The sequence below is a fragment of the Anoplopoma fimbria genome, chromosome 18 (genome assembly GCF_027596085.1).
Source record: "Anoplopoma fimbria isolate UVic2021 breed Golden Eagle Sablefish chromosome 18, Afim_UVic_2022, whole genome shotgun sequence".
Classification (NCBI taxonomy): Eukaryota; Metazoa; Chordata; class Actinopteri; order Perciformes; family Anoplopomatidae; genus Anoplopoma; species Anoplopoma fimbria.
Window position 1 is genome coordinate 22,946,202 of NC_072466.1, and position 24,509 is coordinate 22,970,710.

Genomic DNA, 24,509 nt, shown 5'->3' on the forward strand with positions numbered 1-24,509 from the left:
ATAAGAGCAAATGACGCCGTCATTAGAGTTAGAGATGTCAGGCGGTTATCAGTGTTTGTTCTTTGATGTAAACAGTTGATCGTGTGTTATAAGGATTGCTTTAATATATATTTTTTCTCTTGTTGAGTTACAGTGGAGACAAAAAGATTAGGGAGAAAGATGAAAAATGGCACATTTTTCTTCTGAGTTTTTGTTTATTTAAAGTTGGGGGTTTTCCAAATCCTCCAACAGTATGTTTTCCAATCAAATGACAGTATGTATACATATATTATAATAAAACAGATTTTTTTTCTTATTTAAGTTTGATTCAAAGGTTGTTTATGTTAGCCATTTTCCAAATCCTGTATGTCCGTGTACATTTTGGCTTAAATCTAAAGTGACAGAAACGAGAAAACCACTTGTATGTTTGTTTAGTCCTCCCTGCCTCCAGGGGACTGGATGGCCAGGAGTCCAGGACATGGACCTTCAGTAAGCTGTTAGCTGTAGTAACTCCCATTCATCCAGCACAAACCCCAAGCTACTGGGGTCTGGTCCCAGGGGGACCACACAAACTCCCCATTGGATCTGCAAACTTTTCCGTTGCAGCAGTTTCACAGGTTAGGCCCAGTGATGCACAGTTTGTGCAGAAAATAAATATTTCACATCTTGCCTTTGCTCCTGGATTCATTTCCAAGCATGCAGCCGTTCCAAAAAAGAAAGGAGCAGTCCTCGCAGGTTTATTGCATTCTCAGGTCGGTCCTCCAGCTCTGCATTCAGGTCCGCGTTTTAAATGCTCAAAGGGATTTAATAAAGGATGTGTCAAAGGCCATGAAGGCTGGGAAAACTGGAAGCGCTCTGCAGACAAAATAGGAAAATCCTATTAATATTTAATATGTTCCACTATGACAGATCTGGGCTGAGACAGTTTTTTTCCCTCTTTTTTTGTCAATTAGCTGTGTCATCTGTAATCATGAGCCAGACCGCTTGGGAAGGGGGGGATTATGTATACAATACAAAATCCAGTTTAGAAACAGGTGGATGAACTGAAGCGAAATTTTGGACTTGGAAAGACCACTTGAAGTGAAATATAAATGTAAAGGTGATCAGAAACTTGAGAGCAAAAGCTATTTGTCATATTCATTTTTGCTTGAATATATACATATATTACATGTTACAGGTTTGGGAATGCCTGTACAATAAATTGTGTTTTAAATAAAATTAATAAAATAAAATTCATTTTTTTTAATTAAATCATGTTTTTAAAACTAATGTTGAGTCTTTGCAGAAGTCTTAAGCAAAATTCACAGAGCCATTTCAAAATCAACCATGCAGTATTTCTCCTTTTCCTGAGTGCTCTTTGTAAACACTGAAATAATCCTCTTTCTAAACATTCAGCCAACTATAGCTGGATTCCAGTTTTCTGAGATATGGAAAATCCAAAGACAAAAAAATAATGTCTTCAGTTTTTTTTTGCTCTCAGTTTTCACCAATAAGAGAAGTTGGAAAATGGAAATGTTTCCGTGATACCCTCAGGACAGCTTCCTCCTCACAATACATCAAGAGTTTTTAGTTTTTTTTGTCACAAGATAGAATGAGGTGGGAATGTGTTTCAAGTCAGGGTACAGAACATCCGCCAGGACATAACCTAGATGTTTTATCTGCACAGTTCTGCTGCCATGCCTGCCATATCTCTGACTCAATACTGTTGCTCTACTGGCCTTAGGGGAGGGGGGAACAGCCTGCAAAAAAAGAAATCCGCAATGAGCTCTGAGCCGGTTTGTTTCCAGCTTGTGTTTGGTCACACATGGGGAAGAGCACATGAAGACTCTCTGCCTGGACGAAGCTCCCTTCTAGGAAAGTTGTGGTTGTTCGCTGGATCTCTGAGGCTGCAATTATACAGTGCTGGAAGAAAACACTGAGTTCTCATTCGTTCTGCTGAGTCTCCTCTTTCTGTTTCCCCCCCTCACCTGCACAAAGTGCAGCGATGAGCCTTCCATTCCACATCGTTTCGCTCCCTCAGCACACATGTCACACTTGATCACCTCCTGTTAAGTAACTGGTGAAGGCTTCTTAGGTGTTAGTACAGCATACAATTTTATACGTAATAAAAATATCATAATTATTCATGATTTGTCACATCTTCCAAACTCGCACATATGTTTTACAGTATAATCCACGTCTCATTTATCCTGTAATACACTCACTACTTCCCTACACTACACATACTAATTGTAATTGTAATAATTGTCAGCTTTATTGATCATGAACATACATATATACATAAAGTTTGTCTTCTGCATTTAACCCATCCCTGAGGGGCAGTGGGCTGCTAGGGAACGCCCAGGGAGCAACTTGGGGTTAGGTGTCTCGCTCAAGGACACCTCCGCACGTGGACTGTAGAGGCCGGGATTCGAACCACCAACCCTAGTGGAAGCGGGACGAGCGCTCTACCTAAAACCTTACCATTTAAAATCATAACCTGTATTTAAGAAGGGGACGTAGTTACTGTAGCTTTCACCTATTGGCTTATGGTCTGCGGCTGTGAAGTCACCCAGTTCCGCATTTTCACCATTGCCATCTTGGATTTTGGCAGCCACCATCTTGGTTTTTTTTGGAACCAAAAGTTATATGAGAGAGTGCAACATAACGCTGAAGTTTTATGTGGCCAAATGTTGGAATTACCTTTAATGAACTGTAAATGCACTGTGAAAGGGTTAAAGTTGTAGTACGAAAACACAGACAACTCCCAGACTGGACAATGCCATGGTAGTGACCTGTCTATCACAAGGTAGCCCCACCCTAATGCATAACCTGCTTTCTGGTCTATTTTACTCTAAATTGACCATAATTTACTAAATGAACATCATGTTGTATTGAAGAAAACTTGAAACTAGCAATTGACATTTAAAATGTTTAATGAGGTCATAAATCAAGTGAGAATTAGGCTCATTTTCTCATAGACTTCTATGCAATCTGACTTATTTTTTCAATCAGAGGAGTCGCCCCCTGCTGGTCAGTAAAGAGCATAGAGTTTTAAGGCATGTCAGCATTGGCTTCACTGTTCAAAACTAGGATATGGGAGGGGAAGGGTATGCGGAAGGGTTTAAAATAGTAAGGTTTCAATGAAGATGCAAGTGTTCGGGAAGTAGCGCATATATTTATTTGTTACATTTAGTTTTACAGCGTTAGGAAAGCAATTTTTAAGTAAATCCTGTGTTGCCTTGTGCACAAAAGTATGATCCAAGTCACTTCCACACAGTGAGGCATACAGCTTATTGATGAAACACTGGTATCAGATCGGTACTTGGATCGGTACCTGGTATCAGCCGATACCCAAAGCCCAGAAATTGTGATTGATGATCCCTATACCCTTAGATCAACACTTAATCCTAAATGCCCTAGTGGGGTCTCTCAGTAGTTTACAGTTAAAGACAGATGCAGCACTGCCACTAGTGAGTGTGGATACCAACATTAAAGTGTGGGTGGTGTTTGATGGGTGGAATAGGAGGTGGAAGTGGGGGCCAGTACAGGGGGGGGGGGGCTAGCTGTTTAAAATAACAGTTTATTTGGAGCAACTGGCCTCAGGGTTAACAAATGCATTCACAGGTCACGAGTGTCCTTCTCCAATCTCCCCCTGCACTTTCCATCGGGCTGAGGGCACGCTGGTATTTTCCATGATTAGGTGCCGCTTCTGCCTCACAAGCACAATGGAGATGAGTAAGAGAAGGTGGGAGGGGGGGGATTGTCGCGCAGGGATTGCATCGCAGATGAGCGCAGCAGGGCCATCCATTCTGAAGCGCTGCAGCGACTGCCTGGATCAGTACATCTAATGCGTGTGTGAATGTCCCGACCTTCAGTGGTTATCTTCAGCAGAGACCACTGACCCGCACATCGCTCTCTTTGACAAAAATTCTGCACTAGGCAAGATTTTTATGAAAAAAGAGACCCATTATACAATGCGAAACCACAAAGTATGGCTGCAGTACAGATGAATATCTGATTCCCTCCAATGGTATTGCTCTACATTTGCCCTAATTTCCCCAAATTAAATTCTGGTTTCGGGTGTAACCAGTCACGGTAAAAACTTTTACACCCACATAAAGTGACTGTATCCAAAAGAGAAATGAGTGGGCGGTTTGTCTGGAGAACGCTGCCTTCACCAGCATGATCTGGTATGAAGCATGATTTTTAGATGGTGAAGTTGAGATAGTAATGAGATTTTTAGTGAAATGAACAGGCTAAAGATAACGGCATGGCTGTTCCTTAGTACATTAGCAGACTTTAGACTCTGGAATACAATGCAGGACACACCAAGGTTTTGGTTGAGGGTAAATTTTAAGATTGTCCTGTGGCAGCAATGTCAGCAAACAGTTGAGCTATACTGCTTCCTGACAAGTGAATTGTTGTGGTTGTAATAAGTACCGTTTTATCTGTCTAATCTAAGGCCTCGTTTCCACTACATGGTTTGGCTCAACTTGACTCAACTTGCTTTTGGTCCCAGGTACTTTTCTACTTTTTTGTTTTCCAGTGCAGATAGTTTTGACTTCAGTGCGAAGCTGTTTGAGCCTCTTCAGCTGGACACTGGCTGAATCCTTTTATCTGCTACCAATCAGAGGAAAGTCTGCACTTCACCAATTGTATGGCATGGTGTAGGCCGTAGTTTTAAGAGCTGCCTTTAAAAAATGTTTTGTGGGTGAGTAAATAATAAATATCGGGGTCGCTATTGACAGTACCTCAACCAGGAAGTTACTATCTACAACTTTTGATCGTGTGACTTAAATACCAGAGACCTCTGTTGGCACCTAACAACAGTCATTCTTGGTTTCTTTGAGACATGCACACAATCTAAATCTAATCCTAAAACATCTATTTTTAACCATACAAGGAGTTATTTTTGCTCCATAGTCACCAAAGTATATGTTGGACCCATTATTTTACAAGGCCCATATCATCTGAGTATTCTGGCACAAAAACATTTTTTTTCTGACGGACAAATTTGGAAAGAAATTTAGTTTGTTCAAGACCTTTCTCTGGGTACATCCCAAGTCTCTTATTTGTCGTTTCCTCGCTCCTCAATCCTCAATCCTCGCTTGAACCGGAAAAGAGTTGGAGAGTTTGTCTGTTTGTCAGTAGAAACACTTTTTACATAATTTATCTTAATTTTCATTCATTCATATGAGGCTGATAATTCCTGAGTGTCAGGTTAGATGAGTTATGTAATTCCAATTTACACCGAAACATTGAGCCTAATAAATTAATTCCAGAGTTTAGGAGAAAACATAATCATATTCTGGATTATTTAATAATGACATCACAATCCGAATTTCAAAACATACAGACGTTAATAATTAATTAATAAGACAAACGCATTTCGCCGGTAGAAATCGGTGCGCTGCACTTATGAGCTGGACACAGAACACAGTCTAAATACACAGAACACAGTATAAATACTAAGAACACAGTATAAATACTAAGAACAAAGTATAAATACACAGAACACAGTATAAATACACAGAACACAGTATAAATACTAAGAACAAAGTATAAATACACAGAACACAGTATAAATACACAGAACACAGTATAAATACTAAGAACAAAGTATAAATACACAGAACACAGTATAAATACTCAGTGCAGTTTGTTAAACAGGTAACAGGCTGCGGAGAGAAATACATTTATACTCTAGCAGTGATGATTACTTTGTGTCTTTATTAATATTAGTACAGTGATGATTACTTTGTTTCATTATTAATATTAGTACAGTGATGATTACTTTGTGTCTTTATTAATATTAGTACAGTGATGATTACTTTGTGTCTTTATTAATATTAGTACAGTGATCATGTGTGCAGACATAAAATCAAAAGTCTCTCCAGCTGTTAAAGCTGACTGACAGCTGATCAGCTGTGATCAGCGGACGCCGTCATCAGAAACAGACGTCGATTCACGTGACGCTTCAGAAAGGACGTCTCATGTTTCTTAAAACACATTTCCTCGTTTCCTCTCTCCTCGCCTGGTCGCCTGGGAAACGACGCAAGTGAGGGAATCGAGGAGGCAATTTAAGAGACTCGGGATGTACCCTCTGTCTCAACAACACACTCTGAGGAGATCTGACAGCTAACCATGACAATTTCCTAGCTAACTAATTTTCATAATTCTAAATATGGCTGTTAGCTGTGTAACTATATAATGTTGGCAAGATAAAATACAAATACATTATGCAAATATAAGCGTATCAGCTTTCTACTAAATGGCGTGGGGGCATTGGGGGGAGAGGCGAATACACCATGACCCCGCCCACTTAGGAGACAGGAATACCACTTCAAACCACTGGCGGAGCTTGTAGGCCTATTGCGTCATCTTTGTTACAGAGCATCTTTGGTGCTAATTAGCACATTTTTGCATGCTAACACGCTAGCAGGTTATAACAGTATAACCGCTTAGCATCCATAGCGTTGTCATTGTGAGTTTGTTAGCATGGTAATGATAGCATCTGGCTAAATAATTGTGTTTTTTTTGTATGATTATTTTCCAGGCTCTTTGCCTTTATCATAGTACAGCCAAAGATTGACACGAATCAAGAACAGAGAGGGGTGATTTATACTTATATCTGAACCTTGAGAGGTCACCACTCTTTATGAATCATATACTGAATTCTTGTTTGTATTCAAAGCGTTAGCCTCCTTATATTTACACGTTTTACTCGTCTCTAAAGCTGAGAAGCAGCTCTCTTTTTCTTGGCACCATGATGAATATGCTGCACAGTGAACGCCCACAGTCCCAGCGGTACGATCATTTTCCACTCCACTGATCTGACTTCTGTTTAATGAGGCTAACACCTTCATGCTCCACATAATGAACCCACCTGTGACTTTGTTAACTTATGCGGTCGTTTGCATTGAGGTGGGAAATATGTGCCGCAGCGTTGCATCATCGACACTGATTGCACCATCCTGCCTTTAAGGATATCATTCCTACTTTGTTGCATTTACAGCCATAAGAAGAGAATTGTTTACCTTCAGAGGGAAACATCCTGAGGGTTACCTCTATCAGTTTGCTTCTGTCTGACTTTTCTTTCACTATATCCATGTCCCTCTGTCTCTGGTGAATAATAGATTTTCTGCTGAATTCTACAGAAGCCCTGAGAGGCAAGTGAGGAAAAAACAAAAACAAGGATTTTGCCAGGATAAGCTTTCCAATTTATTTTTATTTTTTTGTTTTTGTCAGGTGAATAAGATTTTTTTCGTCAAGTGTTTGTTGTGGCTGAAAGGCAACAGCACACCAATCTTTTAAATGTGACGTAGGGCATTCATGTTTTTCTCCATGTGAGTTTTCATTTCTTGCATTCAACTAACACAAGGTGAATATATCATGTGTTAACAAGTTAGGCAGCATTTTTGTCATGTCTTTCTTTTGGCAAGTAATTTACTTAAACATGAATGCTTTTAATACTATTTACAACAAGGGGAATTTTATGAAATTACAGCCTGGCACGACCCCAGTGGTCGGACCCAATCGAGTTCAGGAAGAGAATCAAAGCTCTAAACTGTCTACTGTAAACATCACTTGCAGTTGAGCATTTAATACAATCCAGAAAAAAACAAAGGACCTTGAGTTTCTTGCCCATTTTGATGTTGTTGTAGCATTGTCAACATATTCCCACATATCAGCAATGACTTTAAGCACAATGGGATGTTGTAATCAACAGGAATTATCCTTTTAAATCAATTTCTGAATGATATTAAAGTTTATTTAATTTTTTTATAAAACCTTCCCTTAAACGCGTGTTATAGTTTCGTGTTGATTCTTAAAATCAGAAAATTGTTAATCGACTCATTAAGTAAGTCCGGACGGACTAAACATAAGAAGAAACATTTTGTGCAAACCTTTTCTGGGTCCGTAAGTGGCTGCAGCTCACACCAGCTGCCAAGGATAATGGCTCATGTTGAAGTAGAGGAAGAAGAATCATGCAAGGCCATAGCTGCTGTCCAAGGTGCTGAATCAGCCTCTTCCCCAGGATTACACTGTACACCGACACACAATGAGAGGGTAAGAGCTGAGGGCAGCGTGCTCATCGGCTTTTTGTCACAATAATGGGTTTTGCCATTTAAGGAAATGAATGTCATGATTCTTCGCTTATCTCCGTTGACAGAAAGGTATTTAAAAAATATCTCCATCCAAACACGGCAGCTCATTAGCACGGCTAGTCATCTGGGCTAATAACTGCTACAGCGTTGAAAATGCAGCTTCTATATGTTTAAAGGTAGTTAGTAATGAACAGGCTTGTCAGTGATACATTTACTGTCCATGTAATTGGTGAAGATTTGTACTCTGTGATGAATTGGGTAGGGTGGTCTAACCCTGTACAAGCTACAGCTCAGCCGTTCTGTAATGTATGTTACATCTTTGCTGTTCACTCGGCACGAAGCAAGAGGAAGTTATAAATAAATCTGTTAAGATGTGACATGGGCCGCACATAAAGCGCTGCTTCAATGCCATTGCATGTGTGGCACAGAGCAAATGGATGACGATCAAGGACTGGGTTATGAGGCAGAGTTTATATGAGCTCTGTGATCACTGGAATGCATTTTTATACTCGGCTGTAAATAAGCCGGTGGCGCGAGTAGCCATGGGCAGATGAGCTCCTGTGAAATAGCAGAAAACCCTAATTTCTTTTCTTCTTTCTTTAACCAAAGAAGCCAAGTTTTATGAAGCCAACTTGACTCATTATTATTTTCATGGTTCATAGCTTGGCATTGGGATGTGGGCGCAGCAGGATCCCATTACAATGGGTGTAGCACAGGCCTGTACAACAGCAAACCATAGATCACAAGCTGCCCCCTTATGTAAGCCAAGTTCTGCCGTCCTCTGTCAGCCTTTTTCTTCCCTTTTAACATGAGCTTTTTCTGTCAAACCACAGATAGTAATAGATGTCTTTGTTTAGAGCCTAAAAGTCATTTTTTGAAAAAATTTGTGATGTGCGATGTGTTTAAATGTTCCAACCAGCCACTGTCAGCTCAACAACCAGAGATTGCAGATATTATATTCGCTGTGTTGTGGTTGAGACCTATAACCAAGAATTTGAGAAGTCAAGACCAACTCAAGACCAAGACCAAGGCAGGGCTAGACTGTAAAGACCAAGACCAGACCACTGCGACTCCCACACTGCATGCAAGATGGTATTGCCGTAAATAGAATCAAAATGTCTGTGTTCTAAGTGAATGGATTATTGCTATGCACAATCCACAGCAAAAACACAAACACGATAGATAGGCCTACTACTTTTAATCTTCGCACAATTTCAGCAAAATACCCGCGTGTGCCGCTTGTAATTAATACAACTGTTGCAGGTAAAATAATATGCTACCTCTGCATTGAAAAAGTTAATATGACAATTTGGTTAAAAAAAACATCTACATATAAGTAATTCCCTGATGTTTAAGCCTAGCTGGGAGTAAATTTAGGTCTGCCGGGTCTTGGAATACATTAGAGAAAAAACCCTGCTGAGCTAGGCTAATTGCATCCGAAATCCAGCTCTGTACTTCACACACAGACACAGATCGATATCTTTCCATCTCACTCTAAAAAAGAAAGGAAATGAACATGTTCTTCAAAACTTTGTGCTATTCCTTTAAAAAAATGCACATTAGTATTAGTCATTATAGCATTATATTTCCATACTGTTTTAGTTTCCACAGCAGGGTCTGTCTGTCTGTCTGTGACTTTCTCTCCCTCCGCTAGTGATGCATGACTGTACACAGCACCCAGAGCTGAGCTTTCCTCACTGAAATAACATCCGACTGCAGTTCAGTGGCTTGATGTTTGGCTGCCTCACGTCGACGTGATTTACTCTGCTGATGCTCTCCTCCGCATTATTTGTCAACACGGCGCCGCATTACTAATTAACGACTTCTTCGTGCTTTATTAAATCCGCTGTCATAACACCTCATCTGGGACCGTGGGGGGGGCTCACTCCTCTTGTCCTCCCCCTCCCGCCGGTGAAAAATAACTATTTTAAGGTGAAACCCAATGAGGTTTATTTTTCTCATATTTAGTCCGTTTTGCCCACAGGATGTGACACGCCTCGTACATAGCCTGATGGAAGTTCATTCTTAGAGGAGAGGTTTTCATCCTTCAGGCAGGGAAGGGCATCAGCTTTGGCCCGCTTAGTCATCACCATTTATCTTTCCCCGTTGATGTCCATTTACAGAGCTTCACGCCTGATGATTTCAGCAATCTAAAGTTATCGCCACCTCACCAGCGAGTGCAGTTTATGCCAAACGGTGCCCGCTGCCTGCTGCCAACAGGACCGCAGCTCCCCCTGCCACTTCTTATCAGTGAGCGCTGCCGTCAAACCCCTGAACAGCTTGGTTATTCTAGGGCAAGCCTCTCCTCCTGTGTCCCTCCAGTCACCACCACCCTCAGCATCTCCTGGAGGGCTGCTGTCATCTTTATGGATGGCGCTTACATCAGGAGGACACAGCCATGGCCTGGAAGTCCTCTGGAAGGGGCACGGAGCCACAACGTTGTTGTTTTACGGCAGCTCAGCAAAGTCACTCCGTCTTTTGAGACTTTTCTAATACGCTCACTCCTCTCTCTGGCCGGGGTAACACTTGTCATTTTAATGTCATTTTGTGAGCATATGTGCGTCCACATTGCCTGATCTGATAGTAATCTGATTTCAGGTTAAAAGGAGCGGCTGTAAAATGGTGGATAAACACATTTTATTTCCGTTAAATTCTTCACACTAATATTCCATCAACTTTGCTGCTTACTCTTCGTCATTGCAGTATTAGTAGACTTGTTTTATTGTAGAATAGCCGCTAACAAAGCTCCGCTAAGTCGTTGTTAAGCACATATTATTTCCTATAAATTCTTCACAATAAAAGTGTTAACTAAAAAATCAGGAAAAAGTTGTGCTTTTATTACCAGAAAGTGAACACGCCTCGGACATCGGTTCTCAGGTGTCCTCCAGCGTCGGTTTCCCTCCTCTCTTCCCTTTGCTCTGAACTCCCATGTATGTGTGTGGGTGTGTGTGTGTTTGTGTGTGTGTGTGGGGGTGGGGGGATGACTTACTTTGAAAAAATTGTCTAGATGTGCCCACATAATGTCCAAACCTCGCCATGTGGTCTGGCTGATCGGATTCCAATGTGAGTAAGATTTAACCTCTGGCCGTACAGACCTGACAGCTAATGCGTCCTGTGTAACCACGGCCTTTAATCCACTTCAAAGCTCAAAAGCCTGCGTTTCTTGTTTTTGCTGTTGGAATCTTCTTCATCTGCAGCGACACGATGGAACACCTGGCCGTAATACGACGGATGAGATCTGTTCTCAATGTCTGCCTTTACACACCGACAAAGGAGATAATCTCATCAGCACCTGAGTGTGGCATGACGTTACACCATCTCAGCTCGGATGATCAAAGACGAGAAAAGCAAGCTAATTGGCTCTCCCTGGAGACTCTGAGCCGGAGGATGGATCCAGCCCGTCTCAAAACAGTAGAAATATTCTCTTTGAAATGATCCACTGCGAAACTTTGCAGAGCTGTACAGTATGTCATTTAAACAGGCACTTTTAAAATGAAACCAGACAGAAGGATTCTAAAATATTCTCTGAACTCTCTATAAGTTATTACTAAACGGGTGAAAAAATGCCAGGATTATAGAATTAAAGTTGCACTCATCAAAATTTCTGTACATAAAAACACAGCTGTCTTGTTGGCTGCAAAGGAGAATAATGTCCCGCCTCCCATAGATTATTCCTGCGTGCCCAGATAAAACTTTGTGTCTGTTACAGACACTCAACAGCCAACAGGAACTGCTGAACCTAAACTAATTGGACTATTAAAGTACTGCTGACTAGTTTCCAAAGTATTGTTTCCATTAATTCAAGGCATTTTTAACAAAGTCAATCTACAAACGCTTGACAGTTGCTTGATTTATGTTGTATATAGGGACAGGGTGTACAGTTTGGTGGCATCTAGCAGTGTGGTTGCAGATTGCAACCAACTGAATCACTCCTTTTCCCAAGCATGCTGTAAAATGAGCCGCAGAGTGCAAAACCGCAGTTATGCTGTTCGACTCTTACTTTTACGTGATATCCACAAAAAACAAAAACACGGCTGGACCTAAATATTCAATCAATGGGTTATTCATTTGTTGGGAAGGTATTCAGTTTTCCAAAATGTGTCCTCTTCAATTACAAATATAAATAGAAACAACAATACTGTAGAATAGCAAAATCCTTAAAAACGAATTCCTTTAATTCACCAAAATACACTGTCCTTTTATCCTCTTTCTCTGTAATATGAACAGTATTTCTATGCTGGAATATTACACAGCTCCAGGTTTGCTGTGTAGTTTGTCAAAGTACAGATTATATAAGGAATATGCACCATGTAAGCATAACATCAGAAATTGTGAAGGTCTTTGAACTATATTTTGACACAGGGCTACAAGGCGAGATTAAAAAAAAGCATGTCCCCACTGAAGGTCAATGTCACGTCAACTTTTGGTTTCACCAGGGAATGGCAATGCCAGTCCACTGAATAGAAGTTCCGTGTTTGGTTTTCCCATCCCTCCCTTTAACTCTTAGCAGACTTTCTCGCTCTTTACCTTTTCTGTGCTAGAAACAAAGACATGGGTCCCTGCCATCACAGAGAATAAATGTTGTAATATCAGACTCAATTAACAAATCCTACAATATTTCATACTCAAGTTTTAAAGAAAAATTAGTGAGCAAAGTGTTTCCAACTTAGCAGGTTTAACACCATCAGTATTGTTCCTCAACCCACATCCTGTCTCTATCACACTTCATTTAGCCTTGTTAAGTGCCGGGTCTCTGGCAGGAAAATTTGTTCGGTGGATGATTTAATTGCAGATTAATTACAGTATGAACTTGAGTTTTAATACTTTTAACTGAAACATGGTTGGATCAAAAACAAAGGGCAGCAGTTCTGAGTCAGCCTTCGCTAATTTTAACTTCATGAATGAGGTCAGAGCACATGAGAAAGGAGGTGGTGGAGCAGATGTTTTATGTAATTACATGCAAGCTGATGTAGTCTAAATATCAGTAAGTTGAGCAGAACTTTTGTGTACTCCTTCCATTGATTTTTTGTTTGCATATTTATTGTTGGTGATTCTAATGGTCAAATATTCAAGGTCGACATACGAATTTGATTATATATAAGTGTCCCAATGCAGAACCAGATTTTTCCTCATTTGTTGATTCCGTTGTTTTCTTTGAAACGACCATCAACATCAGAGCATACACTAAAAAGGTAACCGCCCAAGGATTTCTCATACGACACAAACCACCCTCTATCCTCTGGACAATTTAAATCCTAAAATTACAGATGGTAATGTTGCCCATTGTATCTGCTATTTACGGCCTCCAATAATGTCAAGCAGGCATAAGTCATATTACTTACAGTGGGTACGGAAAGTATTCAGACCCCTTTAAATTTTTCACTCTTTGTTTCATTGCAGCCATTTGCTAAAATCGAAAAAGTTCATAATTTTTTCGCATTAATGTACACTCAGCAACCCATCTTGACAGAAAAAAACAGAAATGTAGAATTATTTTTTTTATAAAAAAGAAAAACTGAAATATCACATGGTCATAAGTATTCAGAGCCTTTGCTGTGACACTCATATTTAACTCACATGCTGTCCATTTCTTCTGATCCTCCTTGAGATGGTTCTACTCCTTCATTGGAGTCCAGCTGTGTTTAATTAAACTGATTGGACTTGATTAGGAAAGGCACACACCTGTCTATATAAGACCTTACAGCTCACAGTGCATGTCAGAACAAATGAGAATCATGAGGTCGAAGGCACTGCCCAAGGAGCTCAGAGACAGAATTGTGGCAAGGCACAGATCTGGCCAAGGTTACAAAAGAATTTCTGCAGCACTCAAGGTTCCTAAGAGCACAGTGGCCTCCATAATCCTTAAATGGAAGAAGTATGGGATGACCAGAACTCTTCCTAGACCTGGCCGTCCAGCCAAACTGAGCAATCGTGGGAGAAGAGCCTTGGTGAGAGAGGTAAAGAAGAACCCAAAGATCACTGTGGCTGAGCTCCAGAGATGCAGTAGGGAGATGGGAGAAAGTTCCACAAAGTCAACTATCACTGCAGCCCTCCACCAGTCGGGGCTTTATGGCAGAGTGGCCCGACGGAAGCCTCTCCTCAGTGCAAGACATATGAAAGCCCGCATAGAGTTTGCCAAAAAACACATGGAGGACTCCCAAACTATGAGAAATAAGATTCTCTGGTCTGATGAGACCAAGATTGAACTTTTTGGCGTTAATTCTAAGCGGTATGTGTGGAGAAAACCAGGCACTGCTCATCACCAGGTGTGAGAAACTTGTTGCATCATTCCCAAGAAGACTCATGGCTGTACTAGCTCAAAAGGGTGCTTCTACTCAATACTGAGCAAAGGGTCTGAATACTTATGACCATGTGATATTTCAGTTTTTCTTTTTTAATAAATTTGCAAAAATTTCTGCATTTCTGTTTTTTTCTGTCAAGATGGGTTGCTGAGTGTACATTAATGCGAAAAAAATGAACTTTTTCGATTTTAGCAAATGGCTGCAATGAAACAAAGGGTGAAAAATTTAAAGGGGTCTGAATACTTTCCGTACCCACTGTAAATGCCACACTGGTAAAATTCAATGAATACGATAATTGTGAAGCTTAAATGGAAACAAAACTCCAAATTGATTATGACCAAAGAGAGGCCTAGCATCCACCTACAACTAAGGTGTGCTAGTTTTGGCTTATATTAGGATAATCAAAAATAATATACAAACATTATGTGGCACTATTGATAAGCTAACTATTATCATCGACTTTATAATAAACAGACGTAGTCACATCGTTGACATAGCCTATTCGTTAGTGTACTACGGTTTTGAAGCATTGAGTTTGGCATTTTGGCTTTGGCCATTTTGGTTTTGTTGGAACCAGAAGTGACATGAGAGGTGGAGCTTAGAACAGCCACATTTTTAGGCAACCAAGATGGTGCAATTCACTTTCATAAACTCAAAAGTGAAGATGATAACAGGACAATACCCAAACAGGACAACGCTGTTGTAACGACCAGTCACAAGGTATCCTGTCCCTAAAGCATTTCCTGCTTCACTCATAGACTTCTATACCTTCTGACTTCTTTTAGCAACCAGAGGAGTTGCCCCCTGATGGCCATTAGAAAGAAGGCAAGTTTAAGGCACTTCCCCAGTGGCTTCACTTTTCAGAACCAGATGTTACCCCCTAACTAGTATTAAATGAGAACTCCAATTTTACATACAACAGTGTGTTTCCAGGCATTGGTATGTTATGAGTCAGTGCCAGTTGGGGCACAAGACTACAATTTTGTAAAGATTGATTTACATGGGTGCCGAAAGGAAGGCAGCGCTTCTCCAAAGTTTGTGGCCCTTTGTGGCGCTTCCACGTCCATTGTCAACCCAGCGTTTCTATTGTGCTCAAGGACTTCTGTTCTTTGCTCACATTTTCCCGTTTTCCTAACTGTCGCCTGCCACTCACGACATGTTGAACCACAGCTTAAAACACAGGCGAAAAGGACTGCTTAAAGTTGCCACTCATTTATTTCCTGTGTGAGCAAAACAGGCAAACACAAAAGGCCCTGCTGGCTTCTTAGTTCTAATGAGCTTAAATGGGTCTAAATGTCAGGGAACAAGAGCAGCTGCTGCATCCTGGCAGGCCGCTGTCATGGTAGTAATGGTTGACTGGCACATACAGTCTGCCACAGGAGCCGGGCAATTACGTGGGCAGACAAACTCCCTTATCTCTAATGAACACTTGCAGTTGCTTTGAAAGCATTCACATCTGTCCTGGCAGGGAGGGTAGGGGGGTTGGGGATGCAAGTCATCTCTTACCATCATGCAGACTCCTCTGAAGTGCCTCAGCAATTTGTGTCTCTTTTAGAGAATGTGGGCAAAGAGTTGATCGTTACTGTGGAGGGGACTGAATGATGGAAAAACAAAGTTTGGTCACTGAGCTGTTCTCTAAATTATGGGTTTTTAGCCGAATAATCCTGAATAGTTTCAAGTTACCCTTTTACAGACCAACCCCTCTTACAGCATCAGCAGCAGGATCACCCAGTGTCAAAGATATAGCCATATTATTCTTTTTTTACACCTGTAGACCATATCTGCAAACACAAACCTTTACTTTTTTGCCACTTGTGGGTCAAGCAACAAGCTGTCAACCCAATCATATCATCAGACGCGGAGCAACATTAGCATGAATTTGGAGTCGTGTTTCACTCCATAAAACTAAGTAATTCTCCGATTAATTCTGTTTTGGTCTCCACCAACTCTTGAGATAAATATCTTGTCAATCTACCCACTAAATTCCCCACTATGTGTCTGTTTGCTGTTCGGTGCTGAGTAGTTAGTGATCAGAGGCTTTTTCAGAGCACTGAAAAAAGCAGCTGGAAACCAGGTTGATGAGAGCGAAGAGACAATGAACCAAAAAGGTAAAGCTGTGGTCCGTAAAACTAAAACCAAAACCATGGGCTTAAAGATGCTAAAAGGCTCTGTAGAGGGTGAAGGGAACTGCAGAGATGGGTGATTATTCTGAGTTTATCAATATGAGAATCACAAGTAGCAATTTGATCCATTGTTATTATTAAAATATCATTAAAGAAGCTTTGAAATACGATATGTTCCAATGTAATTATTTCTTACCCAATGGCGATTCCGTTTCCGCAACTTGCGTATCAGCCGATCCAAGTACGGATCCAATACCAGTTCGTTAAAAACAATTTATTTTATTATTGAGTTTGACGGATTTTAAAATTAGCTCTGGCTAACTTGACCCTGCACATGGGAAACTCTTAACAGAGATGCAGCAAGCAAGATGGCTCACTCGTTAGCTACTTCCTTCATCGACTCCGGACGCAGGGATCAACATTTTTCCGGAGCTGATGATGGAAGTAGCTAAAGAGCGAGGCATCTCACTTCTGTATCAGTTGAATACGTGCAGTATGGACCAGACAGGACGGACGAATCGGGTAGCGAGTGACGTGCGTTGCTGTTGTTCTTGTGCAGATGAGCTGATGAATGTTATGATAATGTGATATTGGAACGGTGCGTACCGATACCCAATCCAGCACTTTCTCAAGATAAGTGAGAAAAGATGTTCTCTTTTAATTTGGGTGAAATGACCCTTTTAAAAGAAACAAGCCTGTAATTAACACATGTTCCCAGTATTATCAGGCTGCCAGTCTTATCTGATGCATGGTAGATGAGGTATTGATTTCTAACAACCTGCGTCTGCGTCCACTTGTTCATCCACCACATCCTGATTAAGCTTATCGTTGCATACTCACTCGCTAACAATACTTCCTTTCCCTTGCAACCCTCAAACCCTAACAGCATACAAGACACTTGAGAACAGACACTCTGCAAACAAAGAGAAAAGAGGAAACACATTTGCATAACTCAGATTCGACTGGTCGCATCTATGCGCCTTACAAATTGCATCAGCTGAGATCATTAGCATGAATCAGTGTGGGAGCCTGACACAGCATTATGGAAGGGTGCAAAGGATGATTATGGGGAATTTCAGTGCTGGCCTATCTGTGGCACACACACCCCGCAGTTGCACGCCGCTCTGTCACAAGACGAGCTGTTGCCAGTCAGCAAAGGAGCGTGTAGATGGCGTTTATTCTCCATGAAGGGTGGCGCAGCCTGACGGCTGGTGACAAGAGCGGCGCGGCGTGGGGGCTGAGGAGCAAAGCAGAATAAAGCCTGGCGCTATCGCATGTCATTCCCCCACGCGAAGAGGAATACGCATGTCACCTAAGTCTGACGAACTGTTGGCAAATGTGGTGGTGCCTGTCTAAGATAGTGAGGGATTACATTTTTCATTAAAGCAGTGCGAGGCAGCCAGAACTGTTGGCAAGCTCCTGCACATCAAGAGGTCACACTATGCGGTGTGATGTCAGGGAACTACAGACGGCATGATCTCATTTACACCGACAGCCGCGCACCAAAAACGGCAAAAGGACAAGAGGGGAAAGGTCCGACGTCGGTCAACTGTGCTTTCAATGAGCAGATTGCTCACTCGCTGCTGTTATAAAGACAGTTTCACTTTTTCCGTTTGCCTCTTATGGCTGCCTGTAACCCTAGAAGGCGTACAGTTTGTTTCACTGTTGCTTATTCAGGGGATATGGTGTCCAAGCGCAGCGTCATTGCATTAACGGTTTATTTTAGGATTGTATATGAGGGCAGCTATGTCATGAGGCTTAACAGCATTTTATGTTTAAACTATTATACTAAATACTAAAAAATATTGGACTGGAGATGTACAGTATTTGACGTGTTTGACTTCCACCTCTTTGTGTTTGTGAGGAACCAATCTGTAGTAGTCTAAAAAGTGAAATGAATGATCATTAACTTGGTAAACTTCAACCCTTGTCAGGGGTAAGATGGTTTTGTTGGAGGACCGGATATTTTGGCCCACGTGTCACTGTTTGCCTACCACCGGTTTACATGGTCATGATCTCTTACTCTAGGCAACAGGAAAAAAGTAGTCAGAGTAGTACTGACCAATCACCTTTGTGCATGTTTTGGTTGAATGCAGGTAAACAGTCCTTGTGGAGAGCAAAAGAGGCAGAACGCATTATCTGAAATGCGACCTTGGAACCAATCGGCTATCGTCTGACCAGCTTTTATTAGCTTGGCTAATAGGCTCCCAGTGAAACAATCCGGTTTTAGACAATGTCCAACTCCATTCTCTCTCTCAACTTGCTCATACACTATGTTGTGGACTGTACACTATGACTTGCGCATATATGAGAAAGGCCCAGATTTCCGCTGGATAACTGGAGCCCAAGAAATATTAACCCAAGAGGCTAAATTGTTGTCAGTCCGATAGCCGAAAGGGATTGACATTGTCTTCACTAAAATGTATTTTGGACCAAATAGGGGAAAAAAGCAATGGCTTTGTCCCCATTGCAACCTGACTGGTAATTGAGAAGTGTTTTGTTTAAGTTTTGAGCCTCTGCTATTACAGCTTTGTTCTTACTCACAGTAGGCTCATTTTCTCACAGCACACTTTAATTTAGATCTCTGGAGCAAATACAAATACTGTTCTAATATGATAAAATATTGTAGAGCTCTATTCCTTCTGAAGGTGTTGACTCAACATAAACAAAGACTAGCGTTCGTTTTTGCAGATTAGCAGATTGCAAAATAGCAGCATCAAAAATGCTGAACGACCAAGAGCTATTGACCTTCACCCATAATGCTCCTTGACGTGAATGTTGTCTGAATGCATAAATAAGATCATGCACCATTATACGGTACAGCGTCGGCTTCATTCAGCAGCACATGAGAGTAACAAGAGCAACATAAAGCTTTGTGGTTAACAACTGCTCATAATTTCTGCTCTATAAATTAGATTGGTCGATCCGAGTGGGCCAATATAACCGATATTGACTCATAAAAAAAGATTCCAACCATTTGCCTCATTTGCACTTATGAAACTACTTGCTGATTGAACTTGCAGCATTTCTATCAACGGCGCTGTGATTTCAGCCACTTAATTAGAATAATGTTGACATTAAGTCTTTGTCGATGCAATGGCCACTCAAATCTTTCATGATTACAGCAGTGTCTGCAAAAGTTGCTCACAAATCTTTTCCAATCAACATCCAAATTAAAATGGATAGTCTTAGTTAGATCTATACAGTAGATGGACTGTGAGCTCAAGAGGGATCAGTAAACCCAGCGACACCTTTCACCAGAGCAAATCAATCCCAGAGTTCAACCTTTTATCTCTTTACGGCTGCTGCCAAGTGATTGGCTGTCCTCGGTTATGAGTCATCTGCAAGTCTGCTTGGAGACTGACCATCTTTAAAAGGCCTTCACATGTGACTGGGTCATGCTCCCATTTGAGACTGGCCATTGGCCGGACAGACAACTGGATTTTAAAGTCTGAGGATTCTCTCTTGATGGAATCTTGGCTCGATCGGTGAGCTGGACCGGGCTTTGCTTTGCTTGAAAGCTGTCACTTTTACAGCTGACCTTGAGCAGAGATCCTCGCCGTAATTTATGGCAAATAATGTTCTAAGGAGTCCCATTTCCAAGATTCACTGTCACTTTGCACTCAACCATCACTTCACCTCAAAAGACAATCTACACTCCTGACAGTGTAGTTCCATAAAAAATTTGCCAGCCACCTTGGTGTCCTATCCAATTATGTGAAAAGGAATTAATACTTAAAAAAGCTAGTTTTTTTAACAGTTAGTGCAATTTATGCTACCTGTTTCACAGGCACATGAAGACTGACTGACCGGAGGCATCATTACTTTCTGTGTGGGCGCCAGGATGGCAGTTAACTGATGAAATAGTTACTGAATATTCAAATCTTTCTCCAGCGCTTGTCATACTGCCAGCAACATGGCGAGCTGGAGGAACTGTATTATAGTCATATTATGTCTCAGCTGAGCTTACGGTTGCTGATGTTTGATAAAATACACAAACACCTCTCTGTTTAGTTTCTGACTTTTTTTGGTACTAAATGTGGGTTTTCTGCTTTGTTGAGGCCGCTGAGCCTAAGGGCAAAGCTCTTCATACACCAGGTGAATCCATATACCATAAATAAAGAGAGGACAAAGTCACAGTGACGTCACCCATTGGTTTACAGGAGGTTTGAATCCTTTAGTTAGGCATTTTGAGGGTGGACAAGTACAACCGAACACTGAACAAGAAATTTTGTCGGCAGTGTTACATTTCAAAAGTTTAACTGTTTTGGAACTTTTTTTAGCTCACACTAACCCAGGCTAAATGTCTCTGTGTGAACAGGCCCACCCAAGGCTTTGGCCCCATTGCCAAGTAATCATCTACAGTTGCTAAACCAGGATTCCTTTATCTTTTTCGGTCTCAGTGTTAGATCTCTAACAAAGGAACAAAGGAAGCTGTCAAGTTGTCATGTGATTTTTTTAATTTTTTATTCTGTTTTTAAAATAATGGACTGCTGATGTATTTAAAATATGTTAAACTTTATACTTAGAAATCCCCTGTGGCTCTCCGGAGTACATTGAGACATTGTTTGAGCTGAACAAAAAAATGGGCATAGGTTTCCGTTTTAGTAGGAGTTTGAGGTGCTTATCTTTCCCTTTAAAGATACAGTATGCAGCTTTTCACCCAGATGCAGGATCTGTATTATTTGCCACTCCTTAACCTCACTTTGTCAAGTTACCTTTGTGACACTTGACGCTCAACTTGATGAGCTGTCTACTGTAAAATGGCATCGAGCCTGAGGCTGAGGGAAGAGGAGTCAGCAAAGACCCCACAGGTGTTTACTAAGAAATTAACTTAGAGATCCCCGATGTTCTGTTTGTTTTAGATTAAGCTTTGCCTTTCTGACATTTCTTGCTGTTTTCCTTGATTCTTGTTGGGCCTATTACTTCCTTACTGATAGTCTCAGGCCAGCCTACAGCAAATGGCATACAACCCAAACACCCCTAAATGTTAATTACATTTCACTAAGTATGTTTTTCTAATGAATTGTAAGATGCTCTCTCAACATTGTTGGATTTTATTTTGGTTTTTCAAAGTGAAGGCTACATTATATGATCTGAGTTAAAATCAAAAGAAAACAATACAATGATTTTTTTCAATCAATGCAATAAAAATAGTCATTTCTCATGTAAACTCACTCCTGATATGTTTACCTTAGATCATTAAAGCATGATCAGTTAATGGATGTCAAGAATGGTGTGTGTATCAAAGCAGGCTCTATCTTCATAGTCTGTGCCATAGAGCTCTATTGTTGTCCAGAAATAAAAAAGCATGTTGACATGTTCCTTTGATTGCATAAAGACACACACTCTACTTCATTTTGACTCATTTTCACATAAGCCTCCTGCTGCTGGAAATACCAACTAGAGCACCAAGCGTGTATCGATGAAAATAGTCCCACCTACCCTTTTACATGTCATGCAGTCATTTGACCAATTCTTAATATAAAAATATTTATGAGCGCAGCTTTTAGGATTCTGGACATCTGGACTCGAAATGTGGTCCTGGAGATACCTAATGTAGCAGGAAGCAAACCGGGATAGCATTCCAAAACCATGTAAGATGCAGTTACAAAACATTACATGTGTGTAGTTGTGATCAAAATGAAGGTGGAGTTTTAAGATTTGCGTGGTAAACAAGGGGGGCGAAGCGACCATTTGCCCCCGGCCCAATTTGGCCTACTTGGCAGGTGGTTTAAATCATAATGCTGGCCAAGTGAGATGATGGGAGTGGTCAGAGAAAGGGGAGCAAAAGGGTCATTGCATCCCCAACCCCACACGTCATGACAATGACCCAATTTTGCGTTACAAAACTTTATTGGCGTGTAGTTGACTAAGAGTTCGAAGATGGCTGATGTCCGAGCAAGGGCGCCAAATTTGGTGCGTTGGCTGGTGTGATCCCATCGCAAAGATGGTCTCTTTATTTAGTTTAAGATTATATTATTCAGACATATTTTTTAAACTGCAATGAAATAATATTGTCAGTTATTGGAGAGATTATTTTTATTGTCCAGTTCTAGTTGGAGTCTTTCTTTTAATTCAGTTAGCAAAAGCGTTAACTTACCATTTTGGTTGACTTTCTTCATCATGTCATCCATCTCCATCTCTTTATTTTCTCACTCAAACTTTTCTGTCTCTATCTGGTCTCACATTAAGACCAATCGTGCTAAAGAAGTTGCGATCGATACTGACTTGTGCTGCTGTGTAGAGCGATGCTGTCTGTCACAGAGAGAAGAAGCCTGCGTGTGGCGCCGCGCAGCTCGGGGCTTTGATGAAACCAGCAAGTCTCACCCATTAATAATTACAATCAGGCACACAAGGACATCTGTTTCCTGGGGCTGTATCAGCGCTTACACAGAAACCTGATGCAAGAAGGCTAAAAGTGGACTTGTGGTGACACTGCAGTTTTTCAAGCCGCCAACCTCTCTCCCCTTTCCCTCTCTCTCTCTGAGCGGCTGTCTCGGCCCGATGCCAGGTCATGTTAGAAATTAATGCATTAGCAGTTTTGCTTTGGGTCCCGTGGCCTGATAAAAACAGGTTGCAGAAGAGCAAGATCTCCACAGCTGTGGAGGTGGGATAAGCACTAGTGGACACGAAAGCTATTTGTCATTGTTAATTATTTGACTGCTACAGCCCCACAAAAGACATCCAAACTAATTAACAAACACAACAAGGAGAGCAGCAGGGACACGGTGGACGCATTAACACAGGGGATTGTTCTGGGAGTTCTTGAAAGTTTGACTCCAGAAGTAATTGACTTTATAAAGACAACTTTCAAGTACTTTAGGAACAGATTTTGCCTACTTATAATCCTGTTATTTTCCTCTTGACAGCAATTTGTTTTCACTTCGAATGCACAGATAAGTCATTTTATGAGATTAAAAATACAGTACATCTTTGTCTGCCTCTATGTTTTTTGTTTTTTTTCTCTCTATTAGAGATGTCTAATAGAAGCGTGCAATCCCAATCACAGTATGAGGAAATCACAACTTTGGTATCGGATGTGAATGCCTTACTTGATCTATCTTCCCTGACGCCTGGTTGTTGACCTTTGACCTCTTCCCAGTTGAGTGGTGCTGGTCTGGTGTTCACAGACAGCTTGGGCTGGATTTATAAACGACACATACCATCTTACCATCATGTTTGTGTTCAGACCTGATGTGTGGATTTAGCTACATTGGCTGAATGATGACTGTGTATCCTCATCTACTTTCGGCTGTTCCCGTTAGGGTTACCACAGCGGATTGTTTATTTCCGTGTAGCTGGTAGTGTACAGCATAGTGTTTGGTGTAGTTTGTTCTAGTCTCAGCTCAGCTCACTTGTCACCTCCACTCAGGTGGTACCAAGAATGGAGTGGTTCTATTGGTACCATCCACAAAAATCAACATGAAAAGACGAAGATAACAGTTCTAAAATGTAAAGAATTGAATTGAACTGAACCATCTTGGTGGAAACGCGGCTTTAGATTTGGATTGGAAGTGGTGGGGTTGTTCAAGGGTTCTTCATGCTTTAAACAAACTACTTTGTACTGATTGTCTGAACACATCTAAATACGAGGACATTTTTCCGTTATGAGCGGCGACACATCATAGAGAGGGACAAGACATGATGAATTGAACAAATGGGGATAACACAGCTCACTATAGAAGGGTATATGGTGTTGCACTTGGTTGTTCACACAAAAAAGTTGGAAGAAGATTTTTTTTTAAAAGAGAGCCTGAGAGAGAAGTTCAAGTTTCAAGGCCTCTGTTGTTGGATTGTTGGTTTCGAAAATCTGTAAAGTGATCTTGTAAACAAAAATAAATTGCTATTAGTTTGAACCCAAGTGGTATCCTGATGCAGTGTTGTGTCATGTGACAAGATAACGATTTGTATGAGCTAACACTGTTTCCTGGGGCTGCCAGGCTCATTCTATTTAGTCTACATCTACAGTGTAGTAATTTCTACAAGTTTAATGTTTAACCAATGGTCATTTC

The 24,509-nt window shown here is 41.1% G+C and overlaps 1 long non-coding RNA gene across 1 annotated transcript; it reads right to left on the reverse strand.

Moving 5' to 3' along the window:
• Window positions 1-370: 370 nt before the first annotated feature.
• Window positions 371-22,749, reverse strand: LOC129107483 (uncharacterized). The gene is made up of 3 exons (XR_008531878.1): window positions 22,598-22,749; window positions 7,869-8,006; window positions 371-834 (listed from the first exon to the last, which is right to left on the reverse strand). It is a non-coding gene; the product is annotated as an uncharacterized LOC129107483 (long non-coding RNA).
• Between the last annotated feature and the right edge of the window lie 1,760 nt (window positions 22,750-24,509).